Source organism: Saimiri boliviensis, chromosome 12 (assembly GCF_048565385.1).
Source record: "Saimiri boliviensis isolate mSaiBol1 chromosome 12, mSaiBol1.pri, whole genome shotgun sequence".
Classification (NCBI taxonomy): Eukaryota; Metazoa; Chordata; class Mammalia; order Primates; family Cebidae; genus Saimiri; species Saimiri boliviensis.
This window is the reverse complement of record NC_133460.1, coordinates 10,751,943-10,756,597: the sequence shown is the minus strand read 5'-3', so window position 1 is coordinate 10,756,597 and position 4,655 is coordinate 10,751,943. Positions and strand designations below refer to the sequence as shown.

At 65.3% G+C, this 4,655-nt stretch overlaps 1 long non-coding RNA gene across 1 annotated transcript; it reads right to left on the bottom strand.

Annotated features, from left to right (window-relative positions):
* Nucleotides 1-332: 332 nt before the first annotated feature.
* On the bottom strand, nt 333-1,477 carry LOC141580701 (uncharacterized). The gene is made up of 3 exons (XR_012512990.1): nt 1,209-1,477; nt 977-1,079; nt 333-856 (listed from the first exon to the last, which is right to left on the bottom strand). It is a non-coding gene; the product is annotated as an uncharacterized LOC141580701 (long non-coding RNA).
* Between the last annotated feature and the right edge of the window lie 3,178 nt (nt 1,478-4,655).

Here is a 4,655-nt window from a genome sequence, read left to right as displayed (position 1 = left end):
TAAAGCTGGACAGAGACCCCACACCACCCAGCTCCAGGGACAGATCCCAGCTCTGGGCCCGGCAATCCAGGACCGGCAGAAGTCCCTCCCCACCAGGGCTTCCCCTCCCTAAACCCCTGCGGCCCTGGGGCTTCCTTCCCACAGCCCCCACTGCGGTCGGTGTCATCTCACCTGGATGGGATGGAGTCCAGCCTTTCCCTCCTCCCAAAGCCAGTGAGCGGCCTCCACACCCCTGAGAACCTGTGTCCCCTGAGGGAGGAGGCACCCGGCCCTGCCCTCTTGGGACCCTGTGGCCCTGTCTGTAGGGTGGTGTGGGGGGCGGGGGTCTGTTCTCAGATCCTGAGCCCGTGTGGCCTCCCGAGAGGTGGGATGTGCTGCTCTCCCGTGTGGACAGAGCTGGGGTAGGGGCTGCAGCTGCCCCCTCCCCTGATGTCCCCTGCATCCAGGTTTAGCCCCAGAATCTTACGTGTTCACTGTGACCCCGAGCAGAGGTGGCGGGGGGCTGTGGGGATCACCTTGATGGAACCCCATTTCCCACTACAGGGGCCAGGTGCCGTCCCAGGACTGCCTCATTTTGCCCAGAAGGTTGGCAGGGGCAGTGGCTCAGCCCGGGGTTGGGGGACAGCTTGCGGGTCCCAAGATGCCCAGGGCCCTACCTGAGATCAGCCTGGGACAGGTGCCCCTGAGAGACCCCGCATTCAGCACAGAAGGCCTGACCCTCCTGAGGCTGTTCCTGCCAGCCTGAGAAGGCACAGGGGGGTGGCAGTTCCATGATTAGGGTAGGGTGTCTTCACGTGGGTCTTGCTAAATAGGAGGAAGTCATGTCTTCCAGTCGGGTGAGCAGGAGCACCGGGCCCTGGTGACGAAACGGACCCGGATAGGCTTTGCAGAGTTGACACTTTCCTGGAGACCCCTTGGTCTCTTCTGAGAAGTGCTGTGGGCTTTGCCAGGGACCCCCCACCTTGCTGCTCTGTACCTCATCAGCAGAACGTCTGGGCATCTGGGATGAGTCCTCATCAGGACCCTCACAATTGCCGCTGACTAGAGCACCACAGTTCTCCCCAGTCCAGGAAGCCTTCCTGGAAGAGGAGGCGCTGAGCTGCACAGGGTGGGGAGTGACAGTTGGGGGTCCTGGGGCGGGGAGGGGGTGTTCATCCCTGGGCCACATCTCACACTTGGGGTCAGCCGGCATCTTACTGAGCACCTACCGTATGTGGGAACGGCTGGGCTGGGCGGGAGCAGGGAACACAGGGGAGGATCCTGTTCCAGACAAGGCAGCAGAGAACCTGCTGACAAGGACTCGGAAGAGCATGCAGGAAGCAAGATGACGGGAGGAGAGGGGCCCAGGCTGCTGGCCCCCCATGTCTGCAGGACACCCCATCCCTCTGCTGTCCAGGGGAGCCGTCAGTGTCGCCGAGCTCTGGGTCCGGGGGGGCACCTGCTGAGGTGCATGCTTCTCCGTCCCTGTCCTGGCTTCGCCCGTGGTGGCCAGGGTGGCCAGGCCCCGTGTCCCAGCCTCTCCATAGCCTGGGCTTCCGTCGCTTTCGGGTCCTGACTGGCAGGAGTTGGGGTGGGGACAGGGCTCTGGAAGCACCCTCCAAGTAGACAGCCGCATCCCTCCCTGGTGTCCCGTCAGGCCCCTCCTGAGAGCCCAGGGAGCCCAGGCCGACCCCTAGAACCAGCCCTTTACCCCCAGGGCCTCTGGGTCTGAGCCCACCTCCCTTCACCTGTAACACGGGCAGTGGGGGCCATGTCCTGACTTCTTAGGTCACCAGTGTGGCAGCAGGAGCCGAGAGGCCTGGCTCACCGGGGAACGGTCGCCCCACCCGGGGAGCCGCGCAGAGGCCTCTCGGCCCGCACAGACGTGTGCTGGAAATGGGCAGCGTCTGCCTCTCAAGGCAGCAGCTCTGGAAACCGAATGTTTTGCTTTGGGATCACGCTGCTCAGGCCTCACCATGCCACGTTCTCCTCCAGCCCATGTGTGGGGACAGGGCGCGGACTGAACCCCACAGTCCTGACCCCGAGGAGGCCAGGCCAGGCTGGGGACACGCCTCTTATCAGCAGGGGAGGTCCCGGGGCCTTTGTCCACCCTCCGGCCCACGCATGGTGACCCTCTGAGTGCTGAAGGCTTTAGCCAGTGACCTCTTCGGTGGGGTCTAAATATCCAGCTCCCTCCTGACCAGACACGGGTGAGCCCTGTGCCCACTGCTCTGGGTCCCCTCTGTGGCCCTCGAACCCAGCCTGGCCGCCCTCCTCCCGGGCCTGTCCCTGCTGCGGGGTTTTCCTGGAAAGGCTGCACAAGGTCCATGTCTCAGGATCTACTTCTGGGAGACCTGCCTGGTTCGCCTGGGGACCCTCAGCCTTCCCGCGCCTGTCCCCCCTCCCTCTGCTCCCCCGCCTCCCCAAGCAAGCTGCCGCCTCACTGGTAGGGGCACGGCCACTGTTTGCAGCCCCCACCCCGGGCTCTTGCTGGGTTCACACAGGGGTAGCATGCTTCACCCTCAGGGTGAACACCTGGGCCTCCTGCGTCCCTGCTGGCGCGTCCACAGCGCCCTGCGGGTGGAGACTCTGCGTGCAGGGCTGCCAGCTGGGGTGCGTCGCCTTGCTCGGTTCTGTTTCTCCCACCGTGCCCCGGGACCCCCCGCAGCCCGTGTGTGGAGGGGGCAGGCCCATGTGTCCTCACCCCAGCAGCCCACCCAGGGCCCGGCACCCACATGACGTGCGTGTGGACCGAGAGCCTCGCCCCACTGCGCCGCATGGGAGTCCCCATCACATCTGCCCCAGCTCTCCTCCAGACTTCACACCCTGCCCAACTCTGCTTGCACCCCGGGGAAATGGCTAGCCTGGCCCCCACCCCCTACTCCTTGCTGTCTGGGAGCTCACCTCCGCCTCAGAGGACAGCTTTGGCCACTCCCTGCAGCACTGGATGGTGTTTCCTGGGGGCGAGAGGCACAGCTCATTTATATGAAGCAAATGAATGGAGGCCCCTCAGGCACACGAGCCCCTGCCCTCCAAGCCCCTACCCAGCCTGAGGAGCCTCAAGGCCTGCAGTGGTCACAGCTGTCCCTTCTGGCCTGAGTACCCTTCCCAAGGGAGAGCCCCGTATGGAGGCTGGGGACGCCTTCACTTCCAATGAGCTGGGGGCAGGCCAGGGTCCTCAGTGACCCCCAGAGGCTGCGCAGGAGGCTGCAGGAGAAAGACCAAGGGCGTGGTCTGGCGTCCATCTGGTGAGGGCTGGGGACAGCTGTGGCTGAGGGAGTCAGAAGGTGGAGGACAAGGACGGCCTCAGGCCCCTGAGTCCCTCTGAGGTCTGAGTGGTAGGTGGCCCCGTTCCCAGGTCACAAGCCAGTGACCTTTGACCCGCAATTTACCTGTCACTCTGATAATGCTGCCCCCCCCCAAAGGTCACCAGCTTCCCCAGGCCCACCTGCAGACCTGTCCCGAAGCCCCGCACCAGGGTCGGCTCCTCCCCAAAGAGCCTGGTCCTCTCTTACCGTCTGCACCTAAAGCACCCCCCAAGCTGGGCGAGGCTCCCCTAGGTGGGCCGGGGGCCAGATGCAGTGGGGGTGGGATCGGGGTGAGCCACCCTCTTGCCGGCTCCTTGCCCACATAGCCAGTGTCACCCCTTCCCAGCCTGGGGCTGCTCTGGCTCCAGAGACCTCAGTATTGATCCCAAGACCAAGACGGCCGTCCGGGCTGCCTGCTCTGGGGGCCTGGGTGGGCTTGGACGAATGTGACCCTCGGGTCTTCCCCGGGCCTGGGTCAGCAGGCCTGCCTGAGCTCAGGGCTGCAGAGGAGACTTCCTTGGGGCGAGGCACTCATGGGACAGCCCACAGCACAGAGATCCCCAAAATCCCACACCCTCCCCCCACACGTCCCCTCCCTGCGCCCGCTCCTGGTCCCTCCTGCCAGTGTGCCAGCCTTGGCTTGCTCCCCCATGGGTAGGAGCGACACATTCCAGCACAGAACCCCAGGTGTCTCTGGGTGCTGGGTCCCCACCATCCTTCCCAGGTGTCTCTGGGTGCTGGGTCCCCGCCGTCCTTCCAAGCCTAGGGACAGTGTCCGGCACAGGAGCGGGCACAGTCCCACGTGAGGGTCTGAGTGCTAGGACCCGCCTATGTGCTCCTGGACAGACCTCGGGGCCTCCCTTGGCCTTCCTGGGGCCTGGCTGGTCCGGAATGTTCCGAGTTCAGCCCATGGACTGGAAGCTCGGGCGAGGCGGTGCGTTCCGGTGGGCTCTGTGACTCACGCCACCCCGGGGGTGTGGCATAACAGCGGCATCCTCTCTCCCCACCCTGAAGACCACAGGTCCAACAGCAGGTGTGGCCGGGGCCTCTCCCTCCGGGCAGGGTCCTTCCCACCTCTTCCAGCTCCCGGGTTTCCGGGCTGTGATCCCTGCTCTGAGGATGCCGGTGTTGGAGGGAAGGTCCCCAGGAGAATCCCACCTGGAGGACCCCGACGAGGCTACGTCTGCAGAGACGCTTTTCCTGAGAGCGTCCCATCCACCCACTCTGGCCTCCCCAGGCCTGCATCCGCCTCAGGTGGAGGGCGTGAGGGCCTTGGAGGCCAGCCCCGTCCAGCAGAGGAGACCCCATCCTGCGCCTCCCAGCCCGTCCCCCACCTCTGCTGTCCCTGCAGCCCTGGAGGGCAGCCGC